This window comes from Emys orbicularis, chromosome 2, assembly GCF_028017835.1.
Source record: "Emys orbicularis isolate rEmyOrb1 chromosome 2, rEmyOrb1.hap1, whole genome shotgun sequence".
NCBI lineage: Eukaryota > Metazoa > Chordata > Testudines > Emydidae > Emys > Emys orbicularis.
The window spans coordinates 268,345,718-268,369,999 of NC_088684.1; the positions used below are offsets into that span (position 1 = coordinate 268,345,718).

A 24,282-nucleotide genomic window follows, 5' to 3' on the forward strand; every position below is an offset into this window, starting at 1 on the left:
TTAGTGTAATTTGATTATACTTTTAATATTTATTAGCAAGATTTTCATCATGTTTCTCCACAATATGTGATAACATCCTCCTACAAGGTTTAACTATGCTAAAAGTATCCATGACATCAGTTCTTAAAAAAAACAAAACATTTATAATGTTGACTCAGCTGAAGCCACTTATAGGAGAGGACTCAGAACACCCAAAATACTGCTGTAACACCCACTACCTCAAAATAAAACTCTGCACTCCCATATTCACCAGTTATATATAGTTATGATATATTTTATACGAAGTATGCCTTGAGAGATATTGGAAAAGTCATCATCCGTTGAACATTAATATTCTGTTGAAATGTATGCATCATTGCTGTATATGAAGTTATGAGATTTTAATATGTGTTTGTTACTGAAACAAGTTGAGAGTCTGGGAAAAGGCCACAGACCAGATCCTTAGAAATAACAAAGGAACTGTAAACACAAGCCTTACATGTCAAGTCTCATGTATACAGAAAGTGCAAGCAAGAATTTGCAATTCATACGAAGGACTGAGTGCTGAGCACCTAGGCAAAGGGGGGGGAGGGGGGGTTGTTGCCTAACCTCATGACACAATAAGGATCATTCCAGCAGCTGGAGGAGAGTATAAAATAAGAGACAGTGACATTATCAGACCACCTCTCCTCTCCCACCTATACTGAAGGCAACATGATCATTTGAAAGACATAAACACCACTGAACTGGGGGAGTGGTCCTAACTGGAAAAAACTGCTAACTGAAAAAAAAGTTTTTTCCAGTTAACACAGACGGCTGTAGGCTTTTGGGTAAGAGAAACCTTATTGTTTCAGATTTGACATTGCTTGGTAACGTTTAGGAATTAGACTGTGGTTTTTATCTTTTTTTTTTTTTTTTTTGCAACCAATTCTGACCTTTTATGCTTATACCAATTATAATCACTTAAAATTTATCTTTCTTTCGTTAATAAACTTATTTTGATGTTTTATCTAAACCTGTGTGTTTTTGGCTGAAGGGCTTGTGGAATCTCTTCTCAGGTTAACAAAGGCTGGTACATATTAATTTTCTTTGATAAAATGATGGACTTATGAGCTTGTATTGCTTAGCAAGTAACTGAACAGTAAAAGACTGTACATTTCTGGGGTGCAAGGCTGAGACTAATGATATGCAGGTGTCACAATATATGTAATTCAAGAGTGGCTGGGCATAGCACTCTGGTAGTTGTCTGGGTGTGACCTGAATGGTTGGGGTGAGTGGGCAGAGAGGCAACGCACACAGCAAAGCAGGGCATAGTACATACCAGACTGGAGAGTTAAGGGGGCACAACGGTCCAATAGTCCAGATTGTACCCTGGGGCATGTCACAATTGCATTAACATAAATCACAGATGCACTTATAGCTGACATCATAGGATATATTTACAATATGGCTAAATGTAAAGGTGTACATCTGGGAACAAAGAATGTAGGCCACACTTGCAGGATGGTGGACTCTATCCTGGGAAGCACTGACTCTAAAAACAATTTGGGGATCTTGGTGGATAATCAGCTGAACCTGAGGTCCCAGTGTGACACTGTAGTCGAAAGAGCGAATACGATCATGGGATGCATAAACAGGGAATCTTGAGTAGGTGTAGTTATTTTACCTCTGTTATCTGGTACTGGTACAACCACTACTGGAATACTGTGTCCAGTTCTGGTATCCACAATTCAAGAAGGGTGTTGATAAATTGGAGAGGGTCCAAGAAGAGCCACGAGAATGATTTAAAGGATTAGAAAACATGCCTTATAGTGATAGACTGAACTCCTTGAGTCTCTTTAGCTTAACAAACAGAAGTTCAGGAGTACCTTGATTAGTCTATAAGTACCTACACCTGGGGAACAAATATTTAATAATGGGCACTTCAATCTAACAGAGAAAGGTATAACACAATCCCACGGCTGGAAGCTGAATCTAGACAAATCCAGACTAGAAATAAAGCATAAATTTTTAATGGTGACATTAATTAACCACTGGAATGATTTACCAGGGATCACGGTGGATTTTCCATGACCGACAATTTTTAAGTCGAGATTGGATATTTTTCTAAAAAAGATATTGATCTAGGAATTGTTCTGGAGAATTTCTATGGCCTGTGCTAGGACATCATACTAGATTATCACAATGGTCCGTTCTAGCCTTAGAATCTATGAGAGCAAACAAAATAGCTGAGGCTAAACTATCTTGCTTTTCAGAAAGACTTGACCAGACTACAATAGCAGAGCTGCAAAGAACCAGGTAGAATTCTCCAACACGATATATTAAATTAGCACTAAAGACCTCATGTAATACTGACCACACAGAGAAGGAAGGCAGAGAGGAAAACATGAAATAATGACATTTGTATTTAATTTCAAAATTTTAAAGAAACCATTACAAAATAAAAATTATTTTTAAGTGTGATTTGTATCTTTTATTCTGTTGGGAAAGGTTTTCATTTCGCTCTGCCTAGGTAATGAAAGTATACTAATATGTTTCTTGCTGTGGTTCTCATGTATTAACCCAATACATTTGTGTTTGGGTCTCCATTATAGGGGAACATTTTAATTATGTCTCATTAAAATGTTAATAAGAATAAAGTAACAAAAAACAAAACAACACACACAGTGGTCCCTTATTCAGCATTTTAAAAAAATCAATAATGCAGCATTTAGTTCTGGCATGCAACAGCACAAGCCCAACATGAGTGCAAGCAAGAATAAACACCAGTGCTAATCTTTTCACTGCTGCTGAACCGTAAACATTTTTGAATGGACTTCTTGTGAAGGGGCACCACCTTACTCTGGTGGCAAGGGGACTAGCCAACTCTTCTGGGCTCATCCAACACCAACCAGGCACACCTGTAAGGCCTGCTTTGCCTGAATGCAGGGAGTTTAAAAAGGGAAAACCTGTCACAGGGAGAGGACTGCTATACTTCAGAGACTGCTGACCTCAGATGGAGATCAGCCAAGAAGGAGACAGTCTCTAGCTTCACTGCCCCTGGAGCTGCATGGACCAGTTGCAAAGAAGAATGTCCTAAGAGTAGAGGCTGGAGGTAGCCCTTAATTAAAGGCAACAGACCCACTGAAACACCTCCTGAAAGACTGGCTAAGAGACAGACCACCTTCACCTTTCTTTTCTGTCACTTGAATTACCCTCTCTCATAAGGGAAAGAGAAAAGTGCCTTTCTTTTGTTTGTTTTGCTTAGAAAACCCCTCATATGATACGAACTGAAGGAGGACATTATAAGAAACTTGAAGAAGGGTCTGGTGGGGACTTTGTGAGAATAGGGGCTACCCTCACTCCTGAATACAAGGACCTCACAGTGTGGACTGGAGGAAAGTTTTTCTTAACATTACCTACTATATCCAAGAACACTAAAAAGCTAGACACCAAAAAAAAAACCCCACCTGTGTATTTGAATAAAAAAATTAATGGGTCAAATATATGCACAGTGAATCTTTCAAAGACATGACTTACGAGGAGCACATGACTTACGGGGAGAGGCTGAGGGAACTGGGGTTATTTAGTCTGCAGAAGAAAAGAGTGAGGGGGGATTTGATAGCAGCCTTCAACTACCTGAAGGGGGGTTCCAAAGAGGATGGAGCTAGGCTGTTCTCAGTGGTGGCAGATGACAGAACAAGAAGCAATGGTCTCAAGTTGCAGTGGGGGTGGTCTAGGATGGATATTAGGAAACACTATTTCACTAAGAGGGTGACGAAGAACTGGAATGGGTTACCTAGGGAGGTGGTGGAATCTCCATCCTTAGAGGTTGGATGGAGGCCCGGCTCGACAAAACCATGGCTGGGATGATTTAGTTGGTGTTGGTACTGCTTTGAGCAGGGGATTGGACTAGATGACTTCCTGAGGTCTCTCCCACCCCTAATATTCTATGATTCAAGGAAACTCTGTGATATGTTTTCTAAGTCTCTCTTTTTAAAAAGAGAAAAAGTCTATGAATCCTGCAGTCTTTCACAGGAAGGCCATGTGTATGCTATGGGGACAATAATGGCACTGCTACCATGCCACAGCTCTGCTGGTATAATCCTGTAGTGTAGATACGACCTACAGTGACAGAAGGAGTTTGTCCATCATTGTAGGAACATCAACTCCCTGAGCAACAGAAGCTCAGTCAGTGGAAGCATTGTTCTGTTGACATAGCCACATCTACACCAGCGGTTAGGTGAGCATAGCTACAGTGCTCAGAAGTGTGGATTTTTCATACCCCTGAACGCTGCAGCTACACTGTCCTAGATTTGAAGTGTAGACCAGGCCTAAGAATTAGCAAGTTAAAATGTTTTGTAACGATATTGATTCTCTTACTTTGAGGTACTTACCTTTATTCATCCTGCTGCGTTACAGCCAATAAAACATTCCATCCACGTCAAAAAGCATCCCAGCAATTACCTTTAGTAAAATATAGAATATTGAAGTATTCTGGTCTACTGTTTATTCACAAAGGCACAAAATAATTCCTGGGCATTGTACAAAGGTACTGTGACACGTATTTTAGAAAGCAGTAAATACTGCTAAAGTAGAATCCCATTACAATTTGTTTTCCTGAATGGTACTAACAGATATAATTAATTTTGCTAGAAGGCTTAAAGTACATTAAAAGTAGTTTTAGACTAGAAATCACAGTAATAAGTACTTTGAATTAATATTGCTAAAAAGTTAATAAAATCTAAAGCATCACAAGTTTTATTATTCATTTTAAAACAATACATAATTTCTAATACTATAGCTTCAATAATGTTTCCAGCTAAAAACTTTTCAAATTAACATGGCATTCTCGCAAGATAATCACACATACACGTGATGTGACATTACACCCACCTGCCAGCGAAGAACACACAAAACTAAGAGTTTTGACCTACATATTTAAAACATTAAAATAGTTCCATAAATGACACATTACCTCTTTAACGACACACAAAAATCCGTGAAACAGCTCAGGTTGCATATAAAGAATGTTCGAGTTTAATGTAGCATAATCATAATGCCTGTATGTTAAAAAAAAAAAAAGTCACATTAACTATATTTCTAAAACTACATGAAAATAAAGTCAGAAGTATGCTGTATTTGCTTAATCGGCCAGTGTTCATGTCCTTAATAAAACTACAATAAATATAAAGGCTGCTCAAGAAACCAACATTTTTCTTCATACAGGTTTGGAAAAAAATATTTTTATATTATATAATATATCAAAGTACCTCAAATTCCATTATTCTGACAAGCACTGAGAAGAGTTAACATCTGAATTGCAGCCATGTAGCAATACTATTTTTTCTAACCTCATAAATCATCCTCACCCAAGAAAAGTCTTAATAATTAAACTAGAACGCTATGTAAAGATATTACAAATGCACATTTTAGTACATCAGCATACATATTATCTTGCAAACTTAATGATAACAGTTGTATAACTGTCATCATAACTCGTTTCCGCTCAGTCATAACTTTCAGAAACATTCTTTCCTGGCCAAAAATGTCCATGTTTGATGTTGGCCAAAAGACTTTTGGGGTTTTTTTAAGTCAGAAGAAAATAAGTTACCACAGTAGGAAAAAAATACACATCTGCTTTGAGAAGAAATGTAAAATTTCATTCTGAATACAAATAAAGGGCTGAACTCTCAACTTCACACAGGACTAGCACTCAATGAGGTATAGCTGTGTTTGAGTTTGAAAAGGAAATACTGAGACAAGCTACTCTATCTACTGAATGGTCCAATTTAAAACCTATGACATTGCACACAATTATTGTATAACTCCATAGTGCCATAGTATTTAAAGGCTAGGTGGTTAATGTAAATCGATGTATTATATGGAAAACATTCAGTTAACATTAACAATGAGAGCAAGATAGTAGCTGGGGGAAAAGCAAAATGACTGACATAAGGGATAAAAGTCTTCCAAGAAAAGATGTTGTATACAATTTTTCTTCAAGCCTGGTACTGGTGTAGTTTTTCCACCAAAGCAAAACATTCAGACAATAAAGCCAAATTGTTTGCTTTTCAAAAGTGTTTAATTCCAACTTCCCTCCCACTAAATACACTACTACAATCTCTCCAAAACTGCCTCTTCAACACTGCCTTTTTATTCTTCCATTTTCATCTTCAGGCCTTCCTCCATGGCAACTATTATACTTGGAATTCCCTCCCATTTATTTTTTAGTGAGGTAAAGACTATATACTGTACCCTCCTTTATGTGAATTCAAAAACTGGTGGGTATCGAGCTTTGCAACATGCATGAATGCTATGTCCCTTCTGATTGCATGGCCCCACTGAAAATCCTGAGGCTTTAGAGGAAACCTTATAAAGCTGTAAAAGCCTCACATCCATCTGGTGGCTTACAAATAATATTTATACTTTATGGGAGAACTGTCAGTGTCTAGTACTGTGGTCCCCAAACTTTTCCTGGTGGCACCCCCCACCCCTGCCCGTGTCACCCCCAGGAACCAGGGCTGCAACTGGGGGGGGGGGGGAAGGCATGTGGACAGGAATAAGGGGGCTAAGGCTGTGGCCGCAGCTGGGGGTGAGAGCGGGGCCACAGTTGGGAGCCAGTGCCATGGCAGAGCTGAGGTGGAGCACAGCCGAGTGGCACTCCCTTCCCATCTCCTGTGGGGGCTGGCCCGGGCCCTGCCACACACACCCTGAATGTTCCTCCGCACCCATCTAGGGAATACACCCTAGTTTGGGGACCACTGGTCTAGTAGATAGTGCACAGAGCTGGGTCTTGCCACAGACTAGCTCTGAAACCTCATGCAGGGCACATTCCCTCTCTGTGCCTGTTTCACCAAATATAATGCATCCTTGCTTCTCACATGAGACTTAATTCAGTACCATTTGTAAAGCACTTTAAGATCCACAAATGAAAGCCACGGTACAAATCCCAATTACTATAACTTTTAAATACTGAACGCTAACATAGTGGACCCTTTTTTGCATGTCTTGAATATAAACTTGCATCTGATGGCACTATAAGTATATTGGAGCACAGCGTGTTTCTTTTACATTTGCACATTAAACACAACTCAAAATCTAACTTATACCAAGGTTTTTGTATAGCTGTATTATGGCTGGCATCAGCACTTTGGTGCGCACAGCAAGAATTCAGCAACTCTTAGCATTAGAAACTCAAATCTATGAAGGCCTATTCTACACCTATTCAGACTTCGGCAGAGCTAGCTATATTGTTCAGGACGTGAAAAAGTCACATCCCCTGGGAGATGTGTTAAGCAGACGGAAGCCCCAGTACAGTCTGCACTATTGACAAATTCTTCTGCAGACCTATTGCCTCTTGGGGCAAGTCTACACTTACTTCCTGGTCCGGCCGTAAGCAATCGATCTTCTGGGATGGATCCTGGAAGTGCTCACCGTCGACGCCGGTACTCCAGCTCGGCGAGAGGAGTACGCGGCATCGACGGGGGAGCCTGCCTGCCGCGTCTGGACCCGCGGTAAGTTCGAACTAAGGTACTTCGAATTCAGCTACGTTATTAACGTAGCTGAATTTGCGTACCTTAGTTCGAAGTGGGGGGTTAGTGTGGACCAGGCCCTGGGAGAGATGGATTTACTACAGTGACCAGAAAAACCCCTTCTGTCACACCAGTATCTACACTACAGCTCTGCCGCTGTAGCGTTACAAGTGTAGACATACCCTAGAACTCAAGCATGCTGTAGATGTGATGCATTTCAGTGTCACTGCCAGGGAGTGTCACAATGACCATATGCAACACATGCATCGCCTGGAACACTTCTAAAGTCACGCTGCTGTCTCCATGGGAGACCCGTTTACCCTCCCACAGCGCAACCGCCCTACCCATTAGAGGAGAAAAAATTTGAAAATTGCTTTCTCAGACTTAAAAGTCCCATTCCTTGGCACCGCCACACGGGGCCGAAGCTAGGCCTGAGGCGGCACCCAACCCTGGGAGGGCAATCGGGAAGATACCGCCACAACCAAAATGAGCGGCAACAGCAAGGGCAGCACGTGACCCAGGCGGGGCCCTCTGTTGTCCCGCCGCGAGACAGAGCGGCTGGGCGGGCGCAGGATCTGCCGGAGACCGCTCAGCCCTGGCAGCGGCCGCGCGGACTCTACCTCCGCAAGCTACAGCCACGCGTCAGGAATTAAATAACCGCGCAATCCAGGGAGGCGACTGGCCCCGTGGGGAGGCGGGGCAGGGCCCTTCTCGGGGCGGGGTGTGTGGGGAGGGGCTGGTGCTCAGTAACGGGTCACGACAGGGCGCCATCCCCCTCATGCGCCCGGGAGCTCTGCCCCCGCTCACGGGCGCCGCTTCCCCTAGCACCACCCTCCGGGACAGGACCGGCGGGGCGTTGTCCGAGCGCGCACGTCCAGGAGCCGCCCCATGCGGGGGAGGAAGGCGGGAAGCCCGAGGCCTGTAGCGAGAGGCTGCCCGGAACAGTGAGAAGCCACCACGTCCCACCCCCCAAGCAGGACCCGTAACACCAACAGCGGGGGGAAGGGAACTTACAGCTCTCCCTCTGCGTGCCTGCGTCACGCCGCCCGAGCTACGGCGCGCCTTGACGTCACGCCGCCCCCGCCCCGCGGCGGCCACCTCTTGTCTTTTCCCGTCCTCCACCGGCCACCCCCTTCTCCGGCACCTTTGTGCGCAGGCGCGGCCTGCCCTTTCTCGCCCGGCCCGGAGTTGGCGGGAAGGCGGGGCGGGTGTTGCGTCGCCCTCGCTGAGGGAGGAGCGGCGGGGAAAGGGCTACTGGGAATAGGGCCCGCCCCTCCCCGCCGCCGGGGCCGGCAGGCAGCCTGCAGCCACGCTCCCTTACCCGTGCGCAAGCAGCCTGGTGCCACAGGGAGCCGATCCCATTACATCCCCATGTCCGGGGCAGCCCCTGGAGGAACTGGGTCCTAACTGCACCCTCTGCCACTCCCCTCTCCCACCCCGCCCAGTCACTGGGTTAAAATCCAGGGTGTGTCACTCACCTGCTCCGTGCTACCACCATGCACACCCAGGCTAGCCTTTGCCGGACCTGATGCTGCACAGCCCCACTGGTCCAGGGCTGCGTCACTGCCACTAGGGCTGCATCACCTGGGCTGGGCTCTATGGTGTCACCAGTCCAGGGCTTTGGCATTAGCACAGGGGTGGGTGGGGGCACTGCTGCTGGGTTGGACAGTGTAGTGGCACCAGCGCAGGGCTTGGTCATTGGTACCAGGTTATGGCCTAGGTAACAAAAAGCAAGGGCAGGAGTGCCAGACCCCCCACACATGTAACCCAGAGCTTATTGTAAGCACTGCTGCTGGTGGGTTTCTTTAGAGTTCCTTAAGACTCACTGTTACCATCATTAAATTTACAAAATTTGCCATCGTCATTTCCTAAGGAGACAAGCAAACGTTCCTGCAAGCTAGATTGCCATCATATCTCTCTGATCTTTGTTTGAGGAAGTCTGACCACCCCCACCAATGAAGGTGGTCAGCACCCATTATTTTTAGTGAGCTTGAAGCCAAGCTACACTCAGCAAAGGTGGCTGCTGGTCTGGTCTGGTGGATGGGAGAAGGGAAGGTGGAGAGCAGCAGAGAGGCCGTAAATATGCAAGGGATAGGGATGGACAAGAGCTGGTGCAAGCTCCCCTGCAAGCTTAATAGTAATAATTAATGGAGATATCCCATCTCCTAGAACTGGAAGGGACCTTGAAAGGTCATTGAGTCCAGCCCCCTGCCTTCACTAGCAGGACCAAGTACTGATTTTTGCCCCAGATCCCTAAGTGGCCCCCTCAAGGATTGAACTCACAACCCTGGGTTTAGCAGGCCAATGCTCAAACCACTGAGCTATCCCTCCCCCCCAATAACCAAACGGCAAATACATTTTTATTTATTTGTAGTTTGATTATTTTAATTTCATATCTTTCCCAAACCTAAAGAAGAGTTATATGTAACTAACTCTAAAGCTTCTCTCTCTCTCTCTCTCACCAACAGAAGTTGGTCCAATAAAAGATATTACCTCACCCACCTTGCCTCTCTATTTTAATCTCTGAATTTTTAAACCAGTCTTATGATAGTTTTTGTGTCTGACTCAAGCTTTTTGAAGGCTTGGGGATACTGAGAAACACTTATTTCCAACCATCAAAAGGAAGAGAAGGGTGGTATATTAGAATGTTCCCTACTGGAAAAATATAAAATTGTGTGTTCAGCTTTGCATTGGGAATGATGTGAACCAGAATTCATTATTTTGAGTGCTGATACAACAAGTACCTGTATCTTGGCAGAATAAACATGGGGTGACCAAAACATCAGTACACTGGCATCAAGGCCATTTTTACTCATCTCTGAAACCAAAGTTATGACAAGATATTGAGTCATATAGCCCTTTCATTAGTCTATTCTGCCAGAGTATTCTTTGGCTTAACTGAAATAATTATTTTTATGCTTCAAAATTCTTAATCTAAAATGCAGCATCAATGTCACCTAGGATTAGTGTTTAATAATGTATTTATTTTGCACCTTTCCTCCCCAATAATTCCAAAATGCTTTGCAACTACAGAACCATTTAAATACAACTAATTTTGTAGTGAAGAGTGGCAATCAACTAACACACTACACTGCAGGGAGAGCAAATTTTAGAGCACAAGAGCAGAGCAAATCCTTACCTTTATGAATGTTAAAAAAAATCTTCAATATCCATGCCAAATAGATAGGACTTTGGATTTTAAGTTCTCAAAAGAATGATCATAAGGTTCCAAAAAAATTCTACTTTTTTTTAGTTCTTTGTATCAATCATACAAATCCAGTTAGAGTTGTTTAATCAAGACCATTACTGCAATCAATAATACAGGTAAATTATCACCAGACTGAACAATTAATTAGTATAAAACAGTTATTAGATGCCATCCAGAAAAAAAAAAAGATTTCCTTATGACATGCAAGCTCAGTTCTGCATTTAACAGCTCTTTGTTTTTTAAAACACAAAGATTATTGATTTAATCTGTTCTTGCCTAAATTAAAGAGACAAGGGGCCTGATTGTAATAATGCAATGATGTAAACTTAAGTTGTAAAATATTATTCTGCAGCCACAGAAAAGGTTAATATACCATTTATAGGAAGTATTATCAGTTATCTTTCTGCACTGGTAAGAATAAATGCAGAAATTTGGAACAGTAAATTATTTAAATTTGGATTAGTTGTCTTAAAGTGGTAGAAGGAATAATTTGAACAAGTTGTAGTTAGCACTCCTTAGATTTCTCTAAGTTTCTGTGAAGCAGTATTTCAACAGTGACTTTTCTGGGTTTTTTTGTTGTAAAGTTGTATTTTTTTCTAACACTTTTTTTTGGTGTTATGTAAGAAGTCCTTTATTAGCACTTCTTGGTTCTCTATGAGTTTGTGGTTCTGAGTTTGGAAGAGTTCAAGAAGTCATGAAAGTGAAGCAGTAACTTCAATTATATTTTAAAGTTTTTTGTAAGTGAATTGGTCTTAAAAACAAAGTGGTAGAAGGGATGATTATAACTGGAACTGAAGACAGACAAATCTTAGTAACCAGTTAATGATTTATTGATTCACCAAAAGCAGCAACAATGAATGCCAAGGCACTGGATGCAAACATTACTTTCTATTGTTGCTTGTTCTATAGACTAAAGGGATCTTAGAGACTTAGCTGGTTACAATTTAGATGCAGGGTTATCATAAAGTAAAATCAGGGAGCACATCATCCATGGGTCACTTGTAAATTAATAAACAACTCTGTCACACTGTGTGGACTTATTTAAAATTAAGTTTCAATTATGATTTTTGTGAATGAAAAAACAGTCTATAGCAGTGGTTCCCAAACTGGGGTTCGTGAACCCCGGGGGGGTAACATTTCATGAACAGGGGGTTCTTGGGAAAAAAATTCCCAAATGGCAGACAGAGCTGTCCCTAGGGACCCCGGACAGCACAGGGCCAGCAGCCTGGAGCCCCTGGACTTCCAAGAGCTAAGCAGATCAAAGCAAGCATATCTATCATACTGAGGAGATTTAAACTTCAAGACTCCTTATAAGAAATGGAAAGGGAGGTGGATTTTTTTGCTGTTTTTAAAATTAAATCAGCAGCTAGTATTGTTTTTAAAATTATGAAGAACAAGTTTAAGCTTTGTTGTAACGTGCGTTGTTTGCCTGGACTACTCAAGACCTGAATGCATATGTAGGAGGAACTCTGAGTTGGCTTCTTAAATACCTTCCTGCTGTTTCAAATCTGATACTCCTTGATGAAACATAGGAACCTTGTCTTATAACAGGCTTATTCAAAGTGATACAAGCTACAGAAGTGAGATCTTGGAAGGGTGTTGCTGTTTTCATAATGTAATAAAAATAATGTAATTATAAATAATTAAGAATAAATAGTGTGTAATAAGCATGTCATAAAAACAAATTTTATATTTCCAAGATCTCTGCTTTTATAATTTATACTCAGGTAAAGGAGAAAATCCCAGGAAATATTTGTTTTTAGGAGGGGGTTCGCGAGACTTGACATTTTAGTGAAAGGGGTTCACAGGTTGTTAAAGTTTGGGAACCACTGGTCTATATTATTTAAATAATTAGAAAATTAGTCAAAAATCCTTCAGGGACTAAAATGAATTCAGGACTCTCACAATACTAAAGCCCACTTTTTTTGTTTAGCAATGGAAGGACATTTGGAGAATTAAATCAATGCAATGAAGCCAGCACAGTAGTGCTTTCCTCATTACACTAATACCAGCAGCAATTTCAAATACTTGGTAACAAAGGGATGCTCTGATGTGTTGTGGAGTACCTTAGAAAAGACATTTTGGAGAAAGTAACTTGGAGAGGTATATGAGCCAGAAGGCTCCCTAAATACTAATCATGACACGGATTTCTGAGTGGATTCTACACTGATTACAGTGGAGACAAATGCACATCACATACCTGTCCTCCAACATGTCTGCCCTCACCCCACATGTAGCTCTCCTTCCCCACTAAAGGGCCTCCAGTAGGTACTTTGCAGAGGATGTGGCCAACCGGTTTTAGAAACCCAGAGAATAAGGGGAATTTTAAAAACAGAACATGCCAGATGGTTGTATTTTGATAATCAGTTCTTGGAACTGGGCATATAAGGGGAAATGTGCTCAGGGAGCTCTCCACCTGCATGCTATATGTGCTCCTATCTGTGCCAACCCAACCTCGTCTTCAATAGCCTGTTCTGGTCCAAACTCTCCCCTTGCTTTCCCTATCCAGATCCTAACAAAGCTTAGAAAATTAATTCGCGCTGTCTATCCTGCTCACCCATAATTTGGGGTAGGTGGGTGTAAATTGTGTTCAGAGAATGCATATGTTTCAGGGCACCAAAAAGGGGTTGCTTGACCACCTTAACCTGCATATCCTGGCTTAGTTGTAGAGGAGATAACTAAGTCTAGAGCATCATAAACGCTTTTGAAAATACTGATTGAGCCCTTGCCACTAAAACCATGCCCTACATTCATCTCCTTGGAGCCCAGAATGCTTAGGGAACTTGGGCAAAAATCAAACACCAGCTTTGAAAAGCCCCAGGGGTGCCCAACTTCCCCTGGATCCAATTGATTGGCCTAAGCGGCCACTTGTACATGTGAAAGATTTAAGAAAATTAGATTTTGATCTCTTTACCTCACTTGATCCTTAAAATAGGGATACTAATTCTTACCTACATATTATGAAGACAGATTAATAAATTGAAAAGTGTAATGACTGCTAAGAATTATTAAATGTTGAAACAGTGGGTCAGGAAAAGGGAGATGCCAACCAAAACAATGAGGATGGGGAGGTCCAGATAGAAGAGAATGAGTGTAGAGAACCAAAGAACAGGATGGATGGATGGAAAGAGAAAGACACAGAAATGCTGCCAATAAATTTCAAAGTTAAACTTAAAAAACATCTAATCTATACCCCAATTTCAATATCACCTAGCACTTTCATGCATAGATCTCAAAGCACTTTACAGAGGACAAGTATCCTTATTCCCAGTTTACAATTTAAGGGATCTTACTCCTCACCATCCCAAAATGAAACTGCATACGCATCACCAGATTCATACCCAAGAAAAAGATAATTGGGGAGTTGTTAAAGATAATCTTTGTACCTTTGAAACAGTAGTATAGCTCATACAGTTGGCAAGACTAATGGTGATAAGAAAGGAACTGCAAACATTTTAAATATGAATTTTACTATCATGGATTTGGAATTAGATTTCGCTCAACCACTGGTGACGTCTATTATAAAAAGTAATGATAATACTCCTTGGGCTTTTGCAGTTTATAAGTCTACATTTAGATATAGGTATATAAAGTTAATGAATTCCTTGTCAAATACAATGTTAGTAAGAAAGTGGTATTAGTTACATTAGAAACTTTCAAATGTCTGCAGTCTAAAGATCCTGAGGCATATTTTTGCTCTTTCCATTTTGTGCTGTAAGTTTACATATCTAAAACCTATCTGAATTATTCTTGTTCTAATTTAGACATCACATCTTCTGATAAGCCCATTTCAGTTTTATGCATACTAGTTTAAATAGAACATCTATTACATGGAAATTTGTCTGGTCTTAATTTTGCTCTAGTTATTGAATTAAAAAAAAATCAAAGTGACAAAAATATTCTTGTAATGCTATATACAAAATTTATGTTGTGGGAGCCTGGCTTATTGATATTCAAAAATAACACTCACCTTTATTAAACTGGATTCAAGGTTGAGAGTACATATCAGTAACTTTAAAAACTTCACAAGAATGTTATAGTTATCAAAATAGCAAGCCTTAGAAAACAAGGGAATTCAGAGTTAAGATTGCATTTAAAAGAAACCCAAAATTTGTTTTAAAGTATAGAAATTCATAGTTAAGACACACAAGTAACCTTATCCTTTCCCTCTGTTCCTATCTTCAATCCCTACAATCTCTAATTTCCCTTATTCATTCCTTAGATTTTAGCCACTCTTCTTTCACCCAAGGTTCTCTTAGTCCAAATCCTTTACTAGTTCCTGGAGGACTCCTAGAATCCTTCAAGATCATTAGAAATAGTAACAGATATGAGACTTCCCAGGAGAGTGAAATTGGCTTGTCTAACTTGATCCCTTTCTATTTTCTCAGATGCTAGTCCATAGGATTACAGTTCTTGTTAGGTCTTCCCTGGACAACACCCCATGATTTAGAACTGTCCCTTTCCAAATTATAGTTATAAAAAAATATATACGAGCTCAGAGAGCGGCATGTGTGTGTGTGAAGTCGAAATTCTGAAAACCTACCACTAACACCAAGAACATGGGGGCTAAAATGGGACAATGGCACTAAAATTAACAGGCAATTTTTGATTAAGCTATCTATAATTGGAAACTGATGCAGAATGCAGCATCCTAGTTGATAAATCAGCTATCACGCCTACAGGATCTGCATTGGCTGCTTGTTTGTCTCCAAAGACAGTTTAGGGTACTGGTTGAGACCTATAAAGAGAGGCTTGTTCAGCCACTGCTCTCTGGCAGATACAGAGGAACTGGTTAGAAGGGATGATTCATGGATTCAGAGGTCAGAACAGATCATTTTGATCATCTAGTCTAAACTCCTGGTTTAACATAGGCCATAGAACTTTCCCAAAATAATGTCTCTGGCACATGTTTTAGGAAAAACATCCAATCTGGATTAAAAAAAAATTGTCAATGATGGAGAATCCACCACAACCCTCGGTAAATTGTTCAAATGATTATTTACTCTCACCATTATTTCCAGTCTGAATTTGTCTAGCTTCAACTTCCAGCCCTTGGATTGTGTTATAGCTGTGTCTGATAGATTGAAGAGCCCATTATTAAATATTTGTTCCCCATGTAGATACATAGAGACTAATCAAGTCACCCTTTAACCTTCTCTTTGTTAAATTAAATAGATTGAGTTCTTTGAGTCTATCACTATAAGGCATGTTTTCTAATCCTTTAATCATTCTTGTGACTCTTCGCTGAACCGCTCCAATTTATCAGCATCCCTCTTCAATTGTGGGCAGTAGAGCTGGATACAGTATTCCAGAAGAAGTTGTAATGACAAATACAGAGGTAAAAATAACCTCTCTGCACCTACTGAAGATTCCCCTGTTTATGCATCCCAGGATCACATTAGCTCTTTTGGCTACAGCACCACACTGTTCAGATGATTATCCACCATGACCCCCAAATCTTTTTTGGGGTCACTGCTTCTGAAAAAGTGACATGTGGCATAATACCTTTGATCTGTTGAACATGCCCCCTTCATTGCCAACTACTGCTCCAAAAGTTTTTGTGGCTGCATAGCCACGCACATGGATGTTGTGATGGCCAAAATGTTACTGGTTCAAAAAAAATAAAATAAAATAAATAAATAAAAAAAATAGCTAAGTTCATAGAGGATTGGTCTGTTAATGGCTATTAGCCAAGTTGGTCAGGGATGCAACCCTATACTCTGGGTATCCCTATATCTCTGACGCTAGAAGCTGGGACTGGATAACACGGGGATGGATCACTCGATCAACTGCCCTGTTCTGTTCACTCCCTCTGAAGCATCTGGCACTGGCCACTCTCGGAAGACAGGATACTGGGGCTGGACGGATCGTTGGTCCAACCCAATATGGCCATTCTTATGGAGTCCTATGGTGTGTCTCTTTGTAGGCAATATCATAAATGAAAACTAATGTGATATTAATGTTGTGAGATCCATCTCTGCATAAGGAAATTCTAAAAGTTAAAGTTGCTTTAGCAGTATTACCAGCTACATTCAACATGTATATTATATTATATACATAAAAAGCTTAGTTAAAATATTGTTTAGTTTGTAAAGTTAAGCACTTGGAAATTAGGAAACGCCAACTTTATGGGTGCTTGTGCAATTTTAATTTTGCCCCCTTGTTTTTCCATATGTACACTAAATGAGACAGGATTCCTGGGGAAAAATAGTATGATCATGTAATTAAAGACTGTATCATAATGCATACACACAAGGAGGCCGAATTAAGGTTGCACAGGCCAAAGAATTTTTAAATCTACCTTTAGAAACTTTAAAAAGGGGATTGGACTACTACGAAGTAATGAAAAGCTTGTAAAAATTGCTGTTGCTAAAACACAGGTAGGAAAACATTTGGAAAATGTGAAGCATTACAAGTCAGCCAGTCCAGCTGCTACACATGGTAGGGCATACAGGGAATTTGTTAAACTTCCTGTAATGCTGACAATCTTAGAGAATAGCGGGGAGAGCTACCAGAGGGGTGGAAAATGCAAAGGTAGAACCAGTTTCCAAAGGAAAAAAAAAATCCCTTGCAATTAGAGTCCAATAAATATTTTGGGGGGCATTAAATACCTTAACCAAAAAGGTGTTGGATATCAAATATGAGCATAGATAACACTATGTCAGACATCCCTTATAAAGGTGAAGATTTTTACTTTAAACATTTGAATAATTTCATCCAAGCAGTCAAGTCTACAGTTAAATGATACTTTAGAACAAGCTACGACTAATGAAGACAAATTAAAGAGACACTGAGCCAAGTGTTGTGTTCACAGCAAACAAAGAGAAGTTAGATACAAAACAAATTACTCTTTCAGTATGCAACACATTACTTTATTGCTTAAAACCCAGAACCTTAACACCACACACACACACACGGGAGAAAAATAGGCTGCTCCCTAAGGCAGAGAGGCTCAACTCATCGTGCTGTAGCCTGGCTCTTAGCAAATGACTGATCACACTCTTCCTTACAGAGGCCCCTAGCCTGCAAGCAGGACCAGTAAACCCCTTACAAATTAAAGTGACAGCCTGCAGTACACCACACCAAGTGCTGGTGAAGGCAACCTATATTTATAGGCTTCTCCTTCTAGTGTGTGAAGGTCCTGGGAAAAGATGATCATTGATCCCAGTACCAGCTCCTCTACTGTAAAAGAGTTACAAGTAATGGGATTATATATATATATATATATATATATATTCCCCCCCCCCCACTACAAAGTTAGTAACTAAAATAAGCTGAATGTTATTGGTTAAGTCTGATTGTGTCATACATCTGTGCTGTGATACTTAAGCAAGTCTCTCTACTGCTTTAGTATAACAAGAGGTTTAAGACCTGATACTTTGCTGCTGTAACTTCAGCTGGGGGACTGGTCCAGAACACAGCTAGCATAGAATCAGGGGGAGCACAAAGGTGCCTTAAAGCCTACTCTCAGGGATGAGACTGAGGCCTCAATCCTGCAATGTGAGTTGTAGGGGCAGGCCCCTGCAACTGTGCAGAGCCTCAGTGAAGTCAATGGCGCTCCATTTGGTCACAAGGAGCTGCCTATGTGTATCACATTGCAAGACTGGGGCCTAATAGCAGAACATGTCTCTAAGCACCTCATTAGCACGATGAGAATCATGCTTAAGCCTATGTTTCTTCACACTCACCCATAATTTGCCTGCAGTCTCTTTTTTTAATCTTGCCTACTTGTAAGGAAATAGGTATAGAGGTTTGAGACTTGCCACCAGAGCCCAGATTTCTAGAGCTACCATAGCACAGCACATTTCCTGTGCCCTCCTGTAGGCCACTGCTTGCACTTCTTGCAGAGTGCAACCACACATTGTACTCCACGCAAAGACTAGCAGGATTGCCTTAATATGACCAGTTTCTTGGATTATTTTACATTTGTCAAAAATCTGTGAATAAACTTAGTGATCATGAAAGTAAAGGACTGAAAGAGCACTGGGGCTGAACAAGTTTCCTTACAGAGTTCTCATAGGAGGAAATGGTGACAATTTTTAAAGAGCTATACAATAACACTAATAGCATAGTGTTTGAGCAATACAAGTCAAGATAATGATAGGGGTAATGAAATCGTGTCCTCCAGGTCATATTCTGTAAGTTTGAAAAGGTATTATTTCCACCTATATACAGAACTGCACAGTTACCAGGTTCTAGTATTTAAGACAGGGGCATGGTCTTTTTAAAAAAAAAAAAGAAAAAGAAAGAAAACACTGCTGTCTGTTTTGTTTTTCTGTAGTAAATTCTTTGTTTTGTCTCATCTTGACTTGCAACACCCAATTGGCTGCTGAGACCCATGTATGGGGTGCCTATTTTAAACTACAATAAGAAATTTAAAAATATTAATTCCTGGTTATTTTTTCCTCTCTTTCAAACTAAATTTTAATCATTTTTATGGTACCAAGTGATCATGAAAGCCACATTCTCCTTCTCCAGTTGGGAGTTGAAGCTAGGAAGTCTTGGAGGTACGAGTTGTTGCAGGGATTCTCAACCAGGAGGGTCACAACCACTCTGCCTTGCCCAGATTGCTAAATAGGAAGAAGGAATCTAATTAGATCCTGTAGATAGGAGGGGCATCCTGGTATGGAAAAATGTTGAGAATCACTGAGCTACTGGTAACCCTCTTTGGAAAGTACTTTGGCTTATCTTCAGCATATATGTAAACTGTGTTTGTTGTTTTTGTTTGCCATTACTATCTGTAATTTCTACTTCCCTGGTTTTCACTGCATGAGAGCACTATAAATAAATCTAGATGTCTTCAGTTGCCTTCACTGTTTAGACAGTTCCCACTGAAATTAGGTCACTGAACTAGAGACCAGACTTCCCAACTGGCTCTCAAACCCACATTGCAACAGTAGTGCCACACGGTCAATCTGGGCCACATGAGATATTACCTCTCATCCCACAGTGGTCAGGCATATTACCAAAAGGTTCGTCTCAGAGTCACTAACTCCCCATTTAATTAGTGATATTTTATCACATCAGTGTCAAGCTGATAGTTTCACATTCCATACCCATGAGTGCATGTATGGTTTGGAGATAGAAACATGAAATCAAAGCTCCTCTTAAGTGTTTTCATGTGGGGGGCAGGGGGAGAATCACATGAAACAGGATGTTCAGATTACGTTTCTGTTCCCAGATTGGATATAAAATTATAGGAACAAACTCTGGTCACAATGAAGTATCATATGCTGAAACCTCACCACATTGCCACATAACCAACTAAATTGAGTAAAGATCTGGGTGCAGTAAAATGACAGACCCTTTGGCAAAAATCAGTCTTCAAATTTCATAGGGAAGTATATTTGTTATCTGATTCAAGACAAGGGTCTACAGAGTTGAGCCTTGCAAGCTCAACAGCTAAAACTATCGAAATCCAATTTAAATTTGAATAGTAAGTATCTTTGTTGCAAATGGGTACATACGTAAGAGTCCTTGATGCACATCTCCTGCTAATTTACCCTTAATCTGGGGGGGGGGGGGAGATGGGGAAATCCATACAGCAGATTTCAGCTAAAATATGCAGTCTCTTTTTCCTTAGACATTGTTAACAAGGGGAAGTTAAACAGAACTTTAACCTTAATCTTTCTTATGAATATGTTCTGAGGGTCTGATTCTCATTGATACTTTGTCAGTATGAAGGACCTTAAAATGGGTGTCAGTTACAATTAAAAGTGTAAGAGATGCAGGGCCTGATTCTATGATAGGTAAGGTTTCTCAGTCTGACGTCCATAAATTCAGCTCCAGGGAACAGAGAGCACCTGTTACTGGCCCAAAAAACACCTTTAAGCAAGAGTATGTCTTCAGAAATCAGAATGTTTCAAAAAATTCAGAATTCTCTTATTAGTAATGTGCGTAAAATCATTTTCATTACAATTTTAAAACAATGAAATAGGAAAAGAAATTTCATAGTTAAATTATTTTATTTAACCTAAGTTATATTATACTAGTTATTCATATGCACATTGAACAAACAATAGAGTACTTGGTCCATGCAAGGAAAATAATCTGAAATTTTATTTTAAATACATGGGGCCAGCTATGCCAATTTACACAATTTCCTCATTGGTAAAATGGGGATTGTGCTTACCTCAGAGGGTTGTTGTGAAGCTGATGGATTGTTAGTACGGTACATAGTGATCCTCAGATGGAAGTTGCTCTATAAATACAAAGTATTATTTTACCTTTCTAGTCACAACCAACATTCTGTCCTTGACAAAAGAGACTCGGAGGAAAAAGAGGAGCCCAAGGCAGGTCACCAACCCAGCTATTAGATACGAGTTGTTGAGCACTGAAAGGAAGGAAGAGACTAGCAATCTTGATTGGTGACTAGTGAACTTTGGCCAAGACATCTGTGTTCTGGATAAAAAGAAACAAAATAGTTTTGCTATAGGGAAAGTATATCACAAAAAGGATGCTGGATATCCTAAAGAATTCCTACCATTTACAGTCCATATGATAAAAGTACAAAAAGGAAAGGAAAACTTGATATGTTCATTGATCACTTAATGGACATGGGACAAAAAGAAGACAGGGGTGCCCTAGATAATATCTGAGGTTCTTCTACTAACTACAAGCTAAGGAAGAAGATTGATACAGGACACCAACTGATGAGGCAGCAGTGGTGAAGAGAAAAGGGATTTGAATTGATAAATACTGGCATAGCTTTATTGGTGACAGTCAGTTGGGATTTGACATCCTCCACTTAACCTGGAGTACCAACATCCTATCTTCAAAAGCAATAGGGCCTCTTAGTCAGAATTTAACTTAAGGTAGGAAAGGAATAGAAGAGATGCTTTTGCTTACCTCAGATAATCTAGCCAGTATTTACAACACACAAAATAAAGCACTTAGAATGATAACCTGTAAAAAGGGGGGAAATTAGCTGTCTCTAAAGCCAAAGCTCTCTGGGCTGGGCCAAGCATTAGTCTGTCATCAGAGCTCAAGCTCTCAAGTAGGGTGATGCACCCAAACAGTATAAGGGACTCTGGCCCTCAGGTAGAACAGAGTAGTAGACAGTCCAGGGTGCTATAAGATAGGCCCTAATCCTTTACATGTGGCACCTGAGCAGAGACCCTGACCTGAACATCTTCATCAAGAAGAGCCACAGAGGAGATATTTGACTAATGGTGAATGAAAAGCTGGCAAAGAACAACAGAAACTGCCAATTTCAGCAGGCACTCCAGGCCACCCAGCAGCTCCTGCAGGAAGTCCAGCTGGCTGCATCTGAGTGGAATAGACAGTTCCAAGTATAACTGGCCTGCTTTCTCTCACAGTGGTTGCCAAGAGATGGGAACAGCCACGGAGGCCAGGCCTGCCCCAGAGCTTCACCCAGTCTCACTTTTTCCAAGATGGGCAGCAGTGATAACCCAGAGGCCTACCTGACAACTTTTGAGCACATCACCACCACAACAGGCTGGAGGAGAAGTTCCTGGGTGGTGCAACTGGCCCTGTACCTCAACAAAAGGCCCAAGCAGCTTATCAGGGTCTGAGGATGGATGAGGCTCAATCCTCTACAACACTAAAGGCAGCCATCATGGACCACCTCAGTCTTTCTACAGAGGCTTATTGTAAGAAATTTCACTTGGAGCCATTCCCTAATGGGGCACACCCTTAGGCAGTAGCTCAACAGCTCTGGGACTTGGCTACCTGATGGTTAAACTTAGAGGCCAAGACAGTGGTAGAGCTCATGGACAATATTGTCCTAGAAAAATACCTACACATTCTCCCCAGGTTTGCACTGCCATAGGTTTGACAGTGTTGCCCTGCAGCCACTGCAGTGGCAGCAGGGCCGGCTCCAGGCACCAGCTTGTCAAGCAGGTGCTTGGGGCGGCCGCTCCGGAGAGGGGCGGCCGCTCCGGAGAGGGGCGGCACGTCCAGGTATTCGGCGGCAGTTCGGCGGACGGTCCCTCACTCCGCCTCGGAGCGAAGGACCTGCCGCCGAATTGCCACCGCAGATCGCGATCTCGGCTTTTTTTTTTTTTTTTTTTTTTGGCTGCTTGGGGCGGCCAAAACCCTGGAGCCGGCCCTGAGTGGCAGTCAAGAAACTGGAGGCTGAATTATCTAGGAGTGGGAAGGCCAGTCACACTTAGAGTGGCAGCAAGAGACAATAACCTACCAACCCAGCAACGGTTGCAGTATGGGTCTGCCTTGAGCAACCAAAACTTTACCTCTATCACAGGCCTCCACACCAGGAACAGGGCCCCCAAAATCCACTGGTCTGTGCTTCAGCAGAGAGGTAAGCTAAAGTGCAGGAAAATGGGAAGTGTGAGAGCAGTCAGTTAGCCTCAGAGAGGGCACCATACACTTTCTTCTAGAAAACAAACATTTAATACATAAACATTTGAAAACAGTATTTGGAATGCTTTTGACTGTTTGGCACTAGATCTACTGGTGTTCCTTATACACCAAGTGTACATAACTACACAAGGACATGGCAGTGCAGAATCTGACCAAAGACCTTGTCATGCCCCCTTCCCTAACACACAGTGTAAGTAAATTTAAAAAGAAAGTGCTTGGGGAGCTATGAATGGAAAGAGCTATAGAAGAGCTACATATCAATTATGTACTCAGAAAAATGAACAGCAGTCTGATAGTTGGTAGAAAATCATATGCATCTACAGGAAATTGATGTCGACACGCAGAGATCTAACTGATAAACTTATTAAAAAGTTACTTTTGTGGTTTGTCCCTTTTAAAAATGGTTGTGGTGTGTGGTAAATAGTACAGTTGTTGCTGTTATGTCATTCTGTTTGTCAGTGGTAAGAAAAGAAAATCCCACATCCCCCAAGTTAGTACCGACTCCCAAGCAAGGAAACTTATGCAAGGATTTTTTTTTTTAAAGTAACGTTTCCCTGCTTTGTTCTTTTGAACTGAAATATTTTTCCTTCTCTTGATGCTCCTCCTCTTTTGTAATAGGCCCCTGGTAGCCTCAGTGGAGAACGGGCAGGTGTGCTTACAGCCTAAAACCTGTCATTAAAAGGAACACTGTTGCTGTTCACTGAAAGTTGGTGAGCCTGATGCTGATCACCCTTAAACCAGTTTTACACGAGTGTAACACCATATTGTGACGTCTTGGTCCTATTGAAGCGACTAAGAAAACTCTGATTAACTCAGTAGGGCCAGGGTTTCTCTCATTGATTTCAAAGGAGTTACCACTGTACACAGACCACTTTGACCACCCAAGAGCTCACTTGTCGTGAAGGCAGCCATTGTGGGCCCACTTAGCCCTACCCCAGATTTCTCTGTGACATCAATGTGGTGTGAAGAATAGGCTTCAGCTGATGTCAGAAATAGGGTGACCAGAAGTCCCAATTTTATAGGGACAGTCCTAATATTTGGGGCTTTGTCTTGTATAGGTACGTATTACCTTCCCCCGCCCCCCCATCCCCATCCTGATTTTTCACCCTTGCTATCTGGTCACCCTAGTCAGAAACCAGTCTCTTACAACTGATACTACATGCATGTACCCAGCTTTGATTTGCCACACCATTCATATGCCCTTTTGAACCAATTCTGAACAGGTCAGGGTCAATGTGC

General features: G+C 41.4%; 1 protein-coding gene across 1 annotated transcript in view; it reads right to left on the minus strand.

Annotated features, from left to right (window-relative positions):
• The window catches only part of ZNF438 (zinc finger protein 438), a 101,173-nt gene extending 92,597 nt beyond the window's left edge, over positions 1-8,576 (minus strand). Inside the window, exons 1-3 of the mRNA XM_065400143.1 lie at positions 8,508-8,576; positions 4,937-5,021; positions 4,356-4,425 (exon numbers count right to left, since the gene is read on the minus strand). The gene's annotated coding sequence lies outside the window, so the exon portion shown is untranslated. The remainder of the gene's footprint in view (positions 1-4,355; positions 4,426-4,936; positions 5,022-8,507) is intronic.
• Positions 8,577-24,282: the final 15,706 nt, after the last annotated feature.